The sequence below is a fragment of the Odocoileus virginianus genome, chromosome 11, assembly GCF_023699985.2.
Source record: "Odocoileus virginianus isolate 20LAN1187 ecotype Illinois chromosome 11, Ovbor_1.2, whole genome shotgun sequence".
NCBI lineage: Eukaryota > Metazoa > Chordata > Mammalia > Artiodactyla > Cervidae > Odocoileus > Odocoileus virginianus.
In genome coordinates this window covers 50,708,891-50,725,742 of record NC_069684.1, presented here as the reverse complement: position 1 = coordinate 50,725,742, position 16,852 = coordinate 50,708,891, and the positions used below count along the sequence as shown (strand labels likewise).

General features: G+C 41.0%; 1 protein-coding gene and 1 pseudogene across 1 annotated transcript in view; one reads left to right on the top strand and one right to left on the bottom strand.

Annotated features, from left to right (window-relative positions):
* Window positions 1-956: 956 nt before the first annotated feature.
* LOC110128632 (homeobox protein CDX-1-like) lies at window positions 957-5,337 on the bottom strand (annotated as a pseudogene).
* A 377-nt stretch (window positions 5,338-5,714) lies between these two features.
* The window catches only part of DNAH14 (dynein axonemal heavy chain 14), a 400,834-nt gene continuing 389,696 nt past the window's right edge, over window positions 5,715-16,852 (top strand). The window contains exon 1 of the mRNA XM_070474451.1: window positions 5,715-5,902. The gene's annotated coding sequence lies outside the window, so the exon portion shown is untranslated. The remainder of the gene's footprint in view (window positions 5,903-16,852) is intronic.

The window sequence follows — 16,852 nt, the reverse complement described above, 5'->3', positions numbered from 1 at the left end:
TTTCACCCAGTGTGTTTCGAAGAATCTAATGCTCTGTAAAATATTCTAGTTATATTAAAAGAATTAGAAAACTCATTGACATAAATCACAGCAAGATCCTCTATAGCCTACCTCCTAAAGTAATGGAAATGAAAACAAAAATAAACAGATGGGACCTAATTAAACTTAAAAGCTTTTGCACAGTGAAGGTGACTATAAACAGGTGAAAAGACAACACTCAGAATGGGAGAAAATAATAGTGAATGAAACAACTGACAAAGGATTAATCTCCAAAATCTAGAAGCAGGTCATTTAGCTCAATACCAAAAAAACAAAAAACTCAATCAAAAAGTGAGCAGAAGGCCTAATCAGACATTTCTCCAAAGAAGACACACAGGTGGCTAATAAACATATGAAAAGATGCTAGCAATTATCCCCCAATTAGAAATAAATTTTTAAGAAAGAAAAGAAAAAAAAAAAAGGAATTAGTGTCACTACACTAAGCAGTACTGCTTCACTCTTTGACGGTGCTTTTGTTTCCAGCTAATAAAATCTGATGGAAGTGTTAGTCGCTCAGTGATGTCCAACTCTTTTTGGAGAGGGTTCAGGGCATGTTAGGATGGGGGCTGGGAGAGGTGAGGCTGCAGAAAAAGGCAGGTATGAGCTGACCCCCGCCACCTCCTCAGGTTACAGTCTGCAAGCTTTTCATCTTCTCTGGGTTCCACCTCCTTTCTCCAGGAGTCTAGTCCCTATGGGGCCTCCCACCTTTGAGTCTGTGGAGGAGGGGTGGGTGACCCCCTGATCGCCTGGGGGTTATGACCTCTCCAGAGTTGGGCCCAGGGGTGGGGTGGGTGATCTGTCCAAGGTTACTCAGAGGGTCGGTGGCAGGACTGGGACTCACACCAGGCCTCCTGGGTCCCCACAGGAGTCACATTCCCAGCACCTGAGTCCCCAAGGCCCCTATCTCACAAAGTTGGTCAGGGAGCTAGAGCATACTCCTCCGTGACAGGCATTGGGAAGCGGGCACTCAGGAGGCTGGCGGAGCTGGGGCACAGGTCCTCAAACGGTGGCCCAGCTGGAGTGTGGGGTCACACCATGGGCTGGCAGGGATGGCTGTGGGGGTGCTGCTGCTGCTGTTGCTTCTTCTGGTTCACTTTGTGCTCCTTTGCCTGCCGATTTCGGAAGCAGATCTTCACATGACTTTCAGTAAGCCCCCGTTAGCAGCCAGCTCTGATTTTCCCTGGATGGTGATGTAATGACTATACAGGAATTCCTTCTCCAGCTCCAGGCACTGGTGATCAGTGTAGCTGTTTTGTTGTTTTAGTCCCTAAGTTGTGTCTGACCCTTTTGCAATCTCATGGACTATAGCCCGTCAGGCTCCTCTGTCCATGGGATTTCCCAGGCAAGAATACTGGAGTGGGTTGCCATTTCCTTCTCCAGGCGATCTTCCAGATCCAGGGATCGAACCCGTGTCTCTTGCATTGGCAGGTGGATTCTTTAATATGAGCCATCAGGGAAGCCAGTTTGGTGTAGACTACATAGTTTTTGTCTTTGGTCCCGGTCTTACCCCTGCCATTGCCACCTTCAGCTGCCACGCTACACCACATCCACTCACAGGAAATCTGGCTTTGCCCTCCGGGTGAGGACGGAATGCCTGGGCTGCAGAGGGACTGCACCAGGAGACCAGGGCCAGGCCCCCGGGGACGTGGGCGCCACACACTAAAGCTCCATGTGTGTGTTGGTCACTCAGGCATGGTGGACTGTTGGCAACCCCATGGACTATAGCCTGCCAGGGCCTTTTGTCCATGGGCTTCTCCAGGCAAGAATACTGGAGTGGGTTGCCATTCCCTTCTCCAGGGGAATCTTCCTGACCCAGAAATCAAACCCTGGTCTCCCACACTGGAGGCATATTCTTTACCTTCTGAGCCAGCAAGGAAGCCTCCAAAGCTCAGAGGAAGCCTAAAAGCCAGGGCGGGTGGACTGGCGCTGGGAGCCCATTTGCCCCCTGGTACAGAGAAGGGGTGAAGTCTGGGTACTGCAGAAGCCTGGGGGTCGAGGTCAGGTTTGGGGTGTGGGGACTGTAGGCTTGTGGGCCCAGGCTGAGACGTGGGCCTGGCAGGTCCAGGTTCCCAGGGGAATCCATGTCCAGCACACAGCCCACCAAGCACATAGGCCACGTCAGGTACTTGGTGTACATGCCTCTCCCCGCTGTGTCTGCTGGGCCCGCAGGCTTGGAGCAACTATTCACCTGGACTCCTGGCCCTTATAGATGCTTTTCAATTGACCATTGAAAGAAGTGCTCCTTCCTTTAAATTTTTTTTCTTTTTCTTTTCTGCATTGGCTCTGTGGTATCCTTGAGTTTCTTACACCTGGAAAGCACCACAGCGCAATTCCAGACAGGAGAGGGCTGGTCTTTTTTTAAGTGTGTGAAGGAAGATTTTGAAAGGAAGGCTAGGAAAGGCAAATCTTTATGACAATTAGAAAAGGCTATATATAAAGATCTGGATATATAAACAGATTCCTTTAAAATCATCACTAACCTCATGCTCCTGGAAGTCAGTATTTCATCTGCAGGTACTGGTTTGAAGACCATTTCTTGGCCTACCACCAAAACAGTAGAGGCGGAATGAAATGATAGACAAGATACAGTTCGGGAGTAGAATCCTCAGAACTTGATAATAAATTGAATTGGGGTAGAGAGTAAGGGAGAAGTGAGTGTCAAGGAAGACTCCACAGTAGAGCTGCTATTAAGAAGATGGCTTCATAGTTTTTTTATCTTGTTTTGTTTTAGACAATTTATTGATTGATATTTTATTAAGTTATAACTCTAATGTTTTGGCTAAGTTTATTAAATAGAAATGATTATTGGCACATAAGGTAACGTTATTTCCAAAATGATTTCCCCTTTTAAAATATCTTTCCTCACCCTCAACATTCAAATTCTTAGCAGCTTCTCAGACTCAAATTCATACTCAAATTTTATTGTGACGAGCTGATTCAAGCTTAATTGATATGAATAGTGGGAAGTTTATTCTAACAGTTTTAGCTATAGTAGAATGCAGCAAAACTCTATATTGCTTCTCTTCTGTGGCCCCTACCAAGAAATACAAAGAAGGGACCCATGCGTCCTGTGTGCCGAGCTCAGTGCCTGGTACATAGTAAGTGCTCAGTAAATAGTTGAGTCACATATAGGATATTCACCTACTATATTTTTTATAAGATATTTAAAAAGAAATGGGGCATTTTTACATAGACACATAAACACACAATTCAACTATTTCTTAGGATTCCTTTAGCTTGCCAACTAAACAATGTAGCTCACCACCCAGTTCTACAAGAATGAAGTCCTTAGCCACTGCAGTCGCTGACCTTCAACACACCCTGAAAAGAGTTCCAGACAGAGAGCAGGAATGAGGCGCTCTGTGCTCTAGGGAAATTTGGTAGAACAGGCCTTCAGGTAGCTAGATCTTTTCAGAAGACTTCATGAGCCTGATTTTTTTTAATATCTTCTCACATCTAGAAGAGCACTAAAATCTTAATGATTTTAATGTCTTAATTTAATTTTAATTTAATCTTAATGTCTCTTAATGAGACATCTGCTCCTTGTGACTATCAGCAACCTTCTCTGCACTAGCAGCAAACCTCTGCCAAAATGTATGTTTGACTGCATGTATTCCCCTTCATCAAAATCACATATATACTGTCCTCTGCCAGACTCCCACCTCTGGCAAGCAGTTCCTCAGAGCCATCTGAGAGGCTGTGTCCTGGACTATAGTCCTCATAATCACCCCCACTCCAACAAAACTTAACTCACAGCTCTCAGTTTGGGTATCTATTTTCAGTCCACACACTCTTACACTTTATTACCATATATGACCTTTTAGTAATAACTGAGGCTTCTAAATGGTAAGTTTATGCCCACATGCGGGCTTTCCTGGTAGCTCAGAGGTTAAAGTATATGCTGGCAATACAGGAAACCCCTAGGTCGGGAATATCTCCTGAAAAAGGAAATGGCAACCCACTCCAATATTCTTGCCTAGAGAATCCCATGGATGGAGGAGCCTGGTGGGCTAAGAGTCGCAAAGAGTCACGGGGTTAATGTTCATTGCAGCACTGTTTATAATAGCCAGGAAAGGGAAGCAACCTAGATGCCCATCAGCAGACGAATGGATAAGGAAGCTGTGGTACATATACACCATGGAATATTACTCAGCCATTATAAAAGAATTCATTTGAATCAGTTCTAATGAGATGGATGAAACTGGAGCCCATTATACAGAGTCAAGTAAGCCAGAAAGATAAAGACCATTACAGTATACTAACACATATATATGGAATTTAGAAAGATGGTAACGATAACCCTATATGCAAAACAGAAAAAGAGACACAGATGTATAGAACAGACTTTTGGACTCTGTGGGAGAAGGCGAGGGTGGGATGTTTCGAGAGAACAGGATCGAAACATGTATATTATCTAGGGTGAAACAGATCACCAGCCCAGGTTGGATGCATGAGACAAGTGCTCGGGCCTGGTGCACTGGGAAGACCCAGAGGGATCGGGTGGAGAGGGAGGTGGGAGGGGGGACCGGGATGGGGAATATATGTAAATCCATGGCTAATTCATGTCAATGTATCACAAAAACCACTACAATATTGTAAAGTAATTAGCCTCCAACTAATAAAAATAAATGAAAAAAAAAAAAAGAGTCACGGGTTTGCAAAGGGTCGGACAGGACTGAGCGACTTCACTTCACTCACTTATGCCCACATGGACTTAGTTTAATAAACTAAGTTTATTAATTCAATAAACTTATTATTTAATAAACTTATTAAATATTAATATGTTCACAACATAAACGTTTTGAAAATATTAAAAAGCCATTCTTTTCAAAGGTCCCTGCTGCTGCTAAGTCGCTTCAGTCGTGTCCGACTCTGTGCGACATCATAGACGCAGCCCACCAGGCTCCCCCCTCCCCAGGATTCTCCCTCCAGGCAAGAACACTGGAGTGGGTTGCCATTTCCTTCTCCAATGCATGAAAGTGAAAAGTGAAAGTGAAGTCACTCAGTCGTGTCCGACTCTTAGCGACTCCATGGACTAGCCCACCAGGCTCCTCCGTCCATGGGATTTTCCAGGCAAGAACACCGGAGTGGGGTGCCATTGCCTTCTCCATCAAAGTCCCAGAAGGGCCCATTCTTCAATGTCTCCATTTTTCTGGGGTCTTTAACTTGTGCAAAATATCACATCTGCTTTTAGTGCACATGTCTGCCCCCACCCTCTTCCTGCTCGGCCAGTGTCGTGATGCCCTTTGCGGCTGTGACATCGCTAGCGTGGGAACCGAGAAAGACTGGCCACTTCATCGGCCGCTTCAGTGCCTGCTCTGATCCTGTCCCATGCCCCCAGCATCCATTGCGCTGGCCTTGAGACCCCGCCCCTGAAACCGCCAGCCACGGCGCCTTGGGGTTTGCAGGCGGGTCTCCAGGCGGTCCTCCTCAGTTCTTCAAGGGCATCCTCGCTTGGCACTTTCCTTTCCAGAGTGTGAGGGCCGAACCTGCATCATTCAGCCCTAAAATAGACCCAGACGGCCACTGGGCCACAGAACAGTGGGTAAGGGCCTCGCCTCGGGGACCGCGTTCTGTAACGGCTGGGACGAGGGGCCTTGGGGGGCCGGTGACCGTTGGTTTGCAGGGCTGCCTGAAAACGGAAGGCCCCAACGTTCCCAGCTCCTGCCTCCGAGTACCACCGACAGTATTCTCAGCACAGTCGTTGCGCACCGCCCTGCGCCAGGCGCCAGTCAGACAACTGTCCCTGCCCTCGAGGGGCTTGTCTTCCTGGCGCAGGGCTTGTCGGTTTCTGTTTATCAGGCTGAGTGAGCTCTCTTCTATTCCTACCTCAGTGTGAGCTTGGTGTTTATATCCCTAATAAGTGAGTAATGAACTTTTAAAAAAATTGCCGCCATTTATTGCATAGTATATACTTACACATATGTGTGTACACGTGATATGAATATAGATGAATATGTGTGTGATTTTATGTGGGTAAATAGACTTCAAAGAATTAAGTATTTTTTATTACATTAATAACATTCATAGATGTACTTGCATTCATGTGATAAACTCCATTAAGATATGTATCAGTACATGTGTATGTATCATATGTGTACATAGGCAGACATTGTTGGATTTGATTTGTTAATACTTTATTTAGGATATTTGCACTTATATTCATAAGTGTTATTGTCTATATAATGTTTTGGTGCAGTATACAGTACTTGTCTGGCTTGGCAATCATTGCTCTTTAAGTTTCGAAAAATGAGTTTATTGACTTTTCTTCTTTACTTGTGAAGTTTGTATATTATAAGGATTTTCTGTTCTTTGCTTGTTTGATAAACCTCACCTGTGAAACACTTTCAGCCTTGTGTCTGCCACTTTTTGGGTAAATGAGAGCCTTTTGTGTACTTTTCTGTTTTTCCTTCATCAACTTTTAATTTTATTGATCTTGATTGTTTTCTGTTATACTGACTTTCCCGCTTTTAAGCTTGTTCAGTTTCTAGCTTCTTTATTGAATCTTTTATTTACTCGTGATCTTTAAAATACTAAATTAATTTAATGCTCTTCTTATTTTTAATTTCTAAGAGCTGCTAAAACTGCATCCATGAACTTTGAATATGTGATATTTTATTTTCTGAATGGTTCTAAGTAGAGAGTAATTTCCATTTTTCTTTTTTTTTTTTTTTAATCTATTGGTTTATTTAGGAGTGCTATTTCAAGTCTTCAAACTAGACAGTTTTTTAAAAATCTGTTTTTATTTTTGACTTATTTATTTGCTTTATGTTAGAAACTGTAGTCTACATAATATTATATCTTTGAACTGTATTGTCTTTGAGGTATCTAGCATATCATCAGTTTTTATAAGTATTTTATGTGATTTGAAAGGAAAGTAAATTCTTTATCAGGTACAGGGTTCCCTTTATTTATATTGTTGCTTTTGTTTAGTTGCTAAGTCAGGTCTGACTCTTTGGCGACCCTATGGACTGTAGCCCAAGAGTGTTCATTGGGAGGGTCAAATCTTGTGTATATGTACTACTTTTTTTGCTCACTTGATCTATAGATCATTGAGATAGGTTGAAATAGCTCACCATGTTTTTGTGAAATGTCGTTTCCTGTAATTCTGTCAGGCTTTGCTTTGTATATTTTGAGGCAATCTTAGGTATGTAAAAGCTATAAGTATTATAGCTCTTTGATGGTGTGTTCCTTCTATTATTATGTTGAGTCTCAATTTCTCCTTATTAATGCCTTTCCTTTAAATTCTATTTTGTCTGATAGAATGTTGTTAAATCAGTGTTGTTCTGATTACCATTGGCATGGTGTAGTATTTTCTGTTTCTTTGTTTCTTTGTTGTGGTAAAATATGCATGACATAATATGTCTAAATGTATATTTCAGGGGCATTAAATTGTTGTGTGACTATTGCCACAATCCATCTTCACAACTTTCATCATCCGCAACTGAAATTCTGTACTTATTTAGCACTAATTCTTCATTACTGCTTCTATCTCCTGATAGCCAGTATACTACTCTGTGTCCATGAATTTGACTATTCTAGAAACCTCATTCAAGTGGAATTGTAGAAGTTTTGTCCTTTGTGTTTGAAATATTTGCTTAGCATGATGGCTTCTAGGTTCATCCTAGAAGTTTTGTGGTCTGTGTCAGGATATCATTTTTTATATTCTGTGGTCTGTGTCATTTTTTAAGACTGAATAATTCCATTGTATGTATATACCTACTTTCTTTAGTCATTCATCTGTTAATTGACATTTGGGTTGTTTTTACCTTTTGGCTTTTATGAATAATGCTGCTGTGAACATTGGTGTACAAATATCTGTTTGAATCACTGCCTTTGATTCTTTTGGTGTTTACCTAGGAGTGGAATTGTTGGATCATATGGTAATTCTGTGTTTAATTTCTTGAAGTACCATGACAGTTTTCCATAGCAACTGCATCATTTTCCTTTCTCACCAGCATCCATTTCTTTATTTTGAACTTTTTGATATGCTTTTGCTTTGTGGATGGGTTTTATAAGCAACATTTATAGCTACATTGTCTAGTTTGATTGTCCAATCTGTCTTGAAATAAATGGAATGAATCCACTTTTATTATTGTGATTACTGAAGAAACAGGGCCAGATTTACTTCTCTTTTGTGTTTTCTGTATATCACACTTCCCTGTCTGCTGCTGAAATTTTCTGAATCATCTATACCCCTCCTGTCTGTCTGTCTGTGAGTCATTCTATGTGTTATTTATTTTTCCAACTCTGTTTAGGCTCCATAGATTATGTTTATGTTATTTTAGTGTGTTACCTTAGTACATATTTGTCCATAAAATTTTCTGACAAAGTCAGTCATTTTAAAAATATTTGTTTCTGTTGACAATAACAATAATCTGTTGTGTTTTTTTCATGACAAGGATCTTAAGGTACAATGCTCATTAAACTTCTTCCCACCCAACCCTGTTATTGTTTCAGTATTTTAATTTTAACTTTTAAAATGTAATCTTTCATTATATTTACAGACATAATACATATTTTTAAAATTGTTATTTCAGTAATCTTTTCTGATACAATGTTCTTTCATTTAAAAGACCACTTTTATGGTGGTTAAAGGTGTGAATCCTGGATTTGTATCCAGGTTCACCACTTATTTTGTGCTTTGATATCTTTATGTCAAGTGAGTGTAATACCAGTTTACTCATGTTAAGTGGGTTTAAGACTAGTGCTTAACTTAGACTTTGTGAGGATTTAATAAGTGAATATATGTAACTATGTCTTTGTCTCCCATTGTTAATTGGAATTACCACAAATTTAGTGGCTCAGAGCAACACAAATGTATTATTTTACAGTTCTGGAGGTCAGAAGTCTAAAATGTGTAAAATGTGTTCAGTGTTCTTTTTTGGAGGCTCTCAGGAGAATCTACTTCCTTAGCTATTCTGCCCTTCAGGGGTTGCCTACATTCCTTGGCTTGTAGTCCCTTCTCTTATCTTTAAAGCCTGCAGCATTGTATCTTCTCTTCTCTGATCTCGACTTCCATTCTCACATCTCTCTCTGCCTTTGATCTTCCTCTCTTCCTCTTGTGTGGTTCCTTGTGATTATGTTGAAAACACTGGATAATCCAGAATAATCTCCCCAGTTTGAGATTTTAGTTTAATTACATCTGCAAAGTCCCTTTTACCATGTAAGGTAACTTATTCATGGGTTCTGGGTGGTTAGGATGTGGACATCTTTGGGAAGGCCATTGTTCATTCTGCCACTTTGTATACATCTCATCTCTATGTCACTTTTCTTTGTGCTGAAGTACATCCTTAATTCTGTTAAGTGAGGGTCTGTAGGTGACAATCTCAGTCTTTTTACGTATTCAACAATATAAACTTCTTGATGGGCAATTGTTTTTGTTTCAGCATTATTAAGACATTAACCTATTGTCTGCTGGTAACTTTTCTAACAAACCAATAAATGATACACTTTTGGCCTTTTTTTTTTTTTTTTAAACAGAGTGGGTAGGATTTTCATATGCACCAGATTGTATTGTATTGTATTGATGGTATCCTGTCATCATTGATCATTGCATGGGTCTGTAAAAACTAATAAATTGTTCAGATTATAAAATAGACACCTGCAGATTCACCGCATAAGACAAGAAGTAGGTTATTAGCAACATTTATCTTCAAATTTTTCCCTTATTTTATCTCTCTGCCTTCTATAATTCCTCAAGAATTTTGTGTTTATTATTGTCAACTGGAAGGACCACAAACTATAAAGAGGCCAAAAATTTATTAATGGGGGTCTTAGAATTGCAATTGGGGGAACCACAGTTTTGGAGGAAGCCAGAACAGTGTTCCACTGGAGGAAAACGCGTAGAGTTTTTATGGAGGGGGGAATGGGAAGTTCTTGCAGGTTTAAATGAATTGTTTATCAACAGTTTGAATTGGAGGAACATTTGTTACATATATGTAATTGGCTTATCAAGCACATCTCATATGTTACTAGGGAAAGGTATATTTTCTTTAGTCCAGAAAAGTCCAGTTCTTAGCATATTTCAGCAAATCAACAACTGTTCAGCAGTTTTATTTTAGAGTGTTCATCAAGAGTTCAGCAAGGGCAGTGACTGTGGAGGTCCTCAGGTCTCCATCATCCCTGATGTAGTTCTTTTCATATTATCTCGAAGTGTTAAAAGCTTTTAAAATCACATGTGTATGTCTACAGTATATTTCTTAGCTTAACTATTTTTGAAGTTTACAAAAAAGAATAATATTCTGAGTGAGTTTTCTAATAATTCCTCTTACCAATGATATTTTACCAAGGTTAATTGTTTTATTTTTACTGTAGTATAATATTTCATTGTGTTATTAGATCATAATTTGTTTATTCTCTTAGTGATGGGCTTTTAGTGTTGTTTCCAGCTTTTAGATATTATTCTCAAGGCTACTGTGGAAGATCTTGTACATGTCTTCTATTGCACATGTGAAAAAGCTTTTGTGTGTGTGTGTGTGTGTGTGTGTGTGTAGGTATGCATGCATGCCAAGCACTTCATCATGTCTGACTCTTTGCAGCCTCATGGACTGCAGCATGCCAGGCTTACTTATCCTTCCCTATCTCCTGAATTTTGCTCAAACTTGTGTCCATTGTAGGTATGTGTGTGTGTGCTAAAGTTGCTTCAGTCATGCTCTACTCTTTGTGACCCTATGAACCGTAGTCCTCCAGGCTCTTCTATCCATGGGATTCTCCAGGCAAGAATACTTGAGAGGGTCGCCACGCTCTCTTTCAGGGGATCGTCCCGACCCAAGGATCGAACCCATCTCTTATGTCTCCTGCATTGGCAGGCGGGTTCTTTACCACTAGTACCACTTGGGGAAGCAGCCCATTGTAGGTATATTAGGATGTAATTGCTGAGATATAGGATAATGTTCAGTTTTTTAAGAAGATGCCAAACTTTTCTGAAGTGGTTATATACTTCTACCAGCAATCTAAGAGATATTACTAATGTCCATCCTCTCTGCTTGATGTTGTCAAACTTCTTTTGCCAGTTGAATTATAGAAATGTTGACTTATGATCTTAATTTGCATGATCCTGATTACTAATGACATTGAACATCACTTCTTATGTTTACTTCTTCTGTGAAATGCTTGTACATATCATTTGCCTGTGTAATTGTTTTAGTCATTTTTTTTTTTAGTGTAGTTCTTTTTATGTTCTTGAGACTAATTTTTTGTGATATATATATTAGACGTCACTTCAGTTGTTTATTTCTGTTTAACAAATCACTCTAAAATTCAGTGGCTTAAATCAGGAATGATTTATTATTTCTCTAGGCTCTAGGCTCAGATGGGTGTTTTTGTAGCTTCATATGGCCCTGGATCACTCATCTGACTATATTTATTTGATGGCTGGGTGGGGCTGGAAGGTTCAAAAGGTCTTCACTCATGTCTGGTGGTTCAGAACTTTTCTGTGTGGCTGATGACTTGGAGCATGCGTTGTCTCAGCAGGGTAGTTGGATTTCTCCCACAGTTCTTCGCTTCAAGAAGGAGAGGGGAAGCTGGCAGGACTCTTACGGGCTAGGGCTGCAACTGGCATAAAGTTATTTTAGCAGGTTTCTGTTGCTCAAAAGAAATCACTAAGACAAGCTCTGCTTCAAGAGAAGGAGAGATAGACTCCACTTTGTGATAAATAGACATGCGTGTAGGAATTGTGGTTATCTTTGGAGACTATGTATCACATATATTTTACAGATATCATTTCACAGTATACAGCTTGTCTTTATTAAAAGTGAGATTTATCAAAAATTCTCTATTTTAATACAGTTAAGTTTATAGACTTTTATATATACTCTTGTTTAAAAATCTTTCCTTTCCCCCCATCAGAGAAATATTAAATATATTTTAAAGTTTTAATTTTTATATTTAAGTACTTAATTACTCTGGAGTTAAATTTTTATTTTGTTTTGTTTGTATATTTGGTGTGAATGAGAAAATGTTCAGTTTCATTTTATTCCCATGTGATCCTTTTTTTCTCCCTCAGTTTTTCCCACTGATTTGACATGTCCTTTTTTTTTTTTTTTGTCATTTTCATGTATTTAGTTGTGGTCTCTTCTTTTTCAATTAGAGAAATCCATTTAACATTTCTTGTAAAGCTAGTTTGGTAGTGATGACCTCTTTTAGCTTTGCTTGCATGTAAAACTCGTAATCTTTCCATCAAATCTGAATGAAAGCCTAACTGAATAGATTATTCCTATTTCCCCCCTTTTATCACTTTAGATATATCATGCCACTCTCTTCTGGCCTCCAGAGTTTCTGCTGAAAGTTATCTACGAGCCTTATAGCCTTGTACATAACTTGTTGCTTTTCTCTTGCTGCTTTTAATAGTCTCTTTAATTTTTACTATTTTAATTACATGTGTCTTGATTGGTCCTCTCTGTGTTGATCCTGTTTGGGACTCTCTGTGCTTCTTGGACCTGGAAGCCCTTTCCGAAGTTAGGAAAGTTTTCAGCTACTATGTCTTCTCTCTCTTTTCTCCTTCTGGGATCTCTGTAGTGTGAATGTTAGTATGTTTGATGTCCCAGTGAAAGTGAAAGTAGCTCAGTTGTGTCCAGCTCTTTGTGACCCCATGGACTGTAGCCTGCGAGTCTCCTCTGTCCATGGAATTATCCCAGCCAGAATACTAGAGTGGGTAGCTGTTTCCTTCTCCAAGGGATCTTCCCAGCCCAGGGATGTAATCCAGTCTCCCGCATTGCAGGCGGATTCTTTACCAGCTGAGCTACCAGGGAAGCCTACAGATCTCTTAAATTGTCATCTTTTTTTTTTTTCTGTTCCTTTTCAGTTATTTCCTCTACCTATCTTCCAGCTCATGATCTGTTCCTCTCTATCATTTAGTCTACTGATCATTCCTTCTAGTGTATTTTTCATTTCAGCACTGTATTATTCATCTCTGATTCTTCTTTATATTTTAAACTCTTTGTTAAAAATTTCTCACTCTGTTCATCCCAAATCCTCCTGAGTTCTTTGATCATCTTTATGGTCACTACCCTGAACTCTTTCTCAAGTAGATTGTCTGTCTCCACTTCATTTAATTCTTCTAGGGTTTTATCTTGTTCCTTTGTTTGGAGCATGTTTCTCTGTTTTCTCATTTTGCCTAACTTGTTCTTATTTCCATGTGTTTTGTAGGTTTGTTACATTTCCTGACTTTGGAAAACTGGCCTTTTATAGGGATGTCCTCTGTATCCTAGCGGAGCATTCCCCCTCGTCAAATAGCTATATTGTTTAGGGGTGTGCATGAGTCCTTACGTTGTGGTGAATTGACAGTTGTGGGTGGTCTGCTGGGCCTGGCTGGCCCCCGAGCTGGTTGGTCGCGCGGCGGGCCCTGCCTTGTGTAGAGGTTGCTGGCTACTGATTGATGGGGTTGGGTGGGGTGGCAAGGGGGCTGGCTGTAGAGTCCCGGCAGACTTGAAGCTGGTGTCAACCTGCTAGTAGGTGGGATTGGATCCTGGGGCCACTGACTGAAGGGACCAAAGTGTCCCAGAGCTAGTGTTGACTTGCTGGTGGCTGGGGCTCGTTCCTGACACAGCTGGCTGAGGGCTGGGATTAGCCCGCTGGCAGGGTAGTCTAGGTCCTGCCATGGCAGGCTGTGAAACTGCAGTGGTCCTGGAGCACATGCTAGCCAACTGGCATGTGACGCTGGTACCAGGGCTAGTGCTGACCCTCTGGTGGGCAGTGCTGGAATCTGGGGTTCCCGGCCACAAGGTCCGGGCTCCTGGAGCTGGGGTTTAGGCCTACCATAGGTGGAGCTGAGGCCCGGGCGGTCTGAGCCAGTGCTGGTCTCCTGGTGTGTGTAGGCCGGCCTTGGGGCTGGCTGCCCTCTGGTGGGCAGTGCTGGAATCTACAGGGCCCTGGGAGTCCAGAAGTTGACATGTTGCCCACTTGTGGGAGGGGCATGGCCCAGGAGGGCCTGGGGCTGGTGCTGGCCTACTGGTGAGTGGGAGCTGGGTTCCAGGGTCTCTGGTGAAGAGGGTCTTGTCCTGGGGCACTGTGGGTTCAGCACCCCTATAGCAGCCAGCCTGCTGGTGGTGGGACTTTGTTCCCACTTGGGCTAGTTACTTGGCCTGTGGTGTCCCAGTGCTGGTGCTGACAGGTAGGTGGGTGGGGGTGTGTTCTGGCACTAAGATGCTAGAGAGGAATTCCAAAGTGGTGCTTGCTAGTGTCCTTGCCCTCATGGCAGAGCCAGTTCCCTAAAGTGACTGCTCCCAGTGTCTGTGTCCCCAGGATGAGTTCCAGTTGCCTCCTGCCTCTCTGGATTGCTCTCCAGAATCATCAGATAAAGTGTGACCCAGGTTCCTCTCAACTTACTACTTTTGCCCTGAGTCCCAGAGCATGTGGAATTTTATGTGCACCCATTAAGAGTGGAGTTCCTGTTTCCCTCAGCCCTCTGGGTGTCCTGAAAGTAAATTCTGCTGACTTTCAAAGCCATATGTTCTGGGGGCTCATGTTCCTGATGCAGGATCCCTGGACTAGGGATGCTGATGTGGGGCATGGACCCCTCACTCCTCTGTATTTGTAATTTGTGAGTTTCTCACTAGGGGTCAGGCTTAACTGTACCCTGTCTCTGCCCTTCCTTTTTTTTTTTTTTTTATCTTTCATCACAATGAAAGATAATGGTATTTTCTGCTAGATTCCAGTCTTTCTTATCAATAATTGCTCTGTAATTTTTGTGTGCCCATAGGAGGAGGTGAGCTCAGGGTCTGCCTTCTCTGCCATCTTGGCTAAATTCCTATTGATTTTGTAACCTACAACTTTACTGAATTTGTTTATTAATTCTGACTGAACTAATCTTTCCATCTTCAAAGCCAGCCAGCTTTGACTATTGTGAAATAATAAGAAACACATTGGCCTCTGCCCCTGGTTCCTGACACAAGACTGCTTGAATTTCTGGACTGGTTCCTGACACAAGACTGCAGATTTCTGTAATATACATTGAAGTCAGAAAGTGTGATACCTGTAGCTTTATTCTTTTTTCCAAAAATGGCTTTGATTATTGAGGGTCTTTCGTGGTTCCAAGCAAAGCATTTTTTTTCCTATTTTTATGAAAAATGCTATTGGAATTTTGATAGGGATAGCATTGGATATGTTGATTGTTTGGGGAGGTATGGGCATTTTAATATTAGTTACTGTAATATGTGAACATGAGCTAACTTTCCATAATTTTGTGTTTTGCTTCAGTTTCTTTCATCGGTGTCTTATAGTTTTCAGTGCACAGGTCTTTTAATTTCCTTGGTTAAATTTGTTCTTCAGAATTTATCTTTTTTGGTGTTATTGTAAGTGTGATTGATTTCTTAATTTCTTTTTTGTGTAGTTCATTGTTAGTGTATAGAAATGCATTGATTTTTGTATGTTGATTTTGATTCCTACAGCTTTACTGAATTTGTTTATTAACTCTAACAGTTTTTTTGAGTGGAGGATGACAGAGGATGAGATAGTTGGATGGCATCACCAACTGGATGGACATGAGTTTGAGTAAGCTCTGGGAGTTGGTGATGGACAGGAAAGCCTGGCGTGCTGCAATCCATGGGGTAGCAAAGAGTTGGACACAACTGAGTGACTGAACTGAACTGATGGTGGTTCTATTTTTAGTTTTTTAAAAAACCTCTGTATTGTTTTCCACAGTGTCTACACCAATTTACACTTCCTGCCAACAGTGTCAGAGGGTTCTCTTTTCTCTCTATCCTTGCCAACATTTGTTATTTGTGTTCTTTTCTATGATAGCTATTATGACAGGTTTAAGGTGATATCTCAGTGTGGTTTGAATTTGCATTCCTCTGTTTGATTAATGATGTTGAGCATATTTTCTTGTGCTTGTTGGCCATCTGTGTGTTGTCTTTGGAATAGTGTCTATTCATACCTTCTGTCCATTTTTAAACCAGATTTTTTTATATTGAATTGAATTAGCTGTTTATGTGTTTTGGGTGTTAACCCATTATCGGTCATATCATTGGCAAATATTTTCCCCCATTCAGTAGGCTCTCCTTTCATTTTGTCAGTGATTTCCTTTACTACACAAAAGCTTTTAAGTTTTAATTAGGTCCCATTTGTTTACTTTTGTGTTTATTTCCTTTGCTTTAGGACAAGGATCCAAAAACATATTGCTGTGTTTTATGTCAAAGAGTGTTCTGCCTGTGTTTTCCTCTAGGAGTTTTATAGTATTTGGTCTTAACATTGTAATCTTTAATCCATTTTGAGTTTATTTTTGTATATGGTATTAAAGAATGTTCTGATTTCATTCTTTTACATGTGGCTGTCCAGTTTTTGCAGTACCACTTATTGAAGAGACTGTCTTTTTCTCCATTGTATGTTCTTGCCTCCTTTGTCATAGATCTGTTGACTCTTTGCGACCCCATGTACTATACAATCCATGGAATTCTCCAGGCAAGAATACTGGAGTGGGTAGCCTTTCCCTTCTCCAGGGAATCTTCCCAACCCAGGGATTGAACCCAGGTCTCCCGCATTGTAGGCAGATTCTTTACCAGCTGAGCCACCAGGGAAGCCCAAGAATACTGGAGTGGGTAAGCTATCTGTTCTCCAGGGGATCTGCCTGACTCAGGAATCGAACCAGGGTCTCCTGCCTTGCAGGAAGATTCTTTACCAGCTGAGCTACTAGGGAAGCCTTTGTCATAGATTGACTATATGTGTGTGAGTTCATATCGGGGCTCTCTATCCTGTTCGATTGATCTGCAACATGGATGGACTGAAAATTAATATTAGTTACTGGTTTTTGTATCAGTACCATTTTTTAAAAATTTTACTTTTATTGAAGTATAGTTGATTTACAATGTTTTGT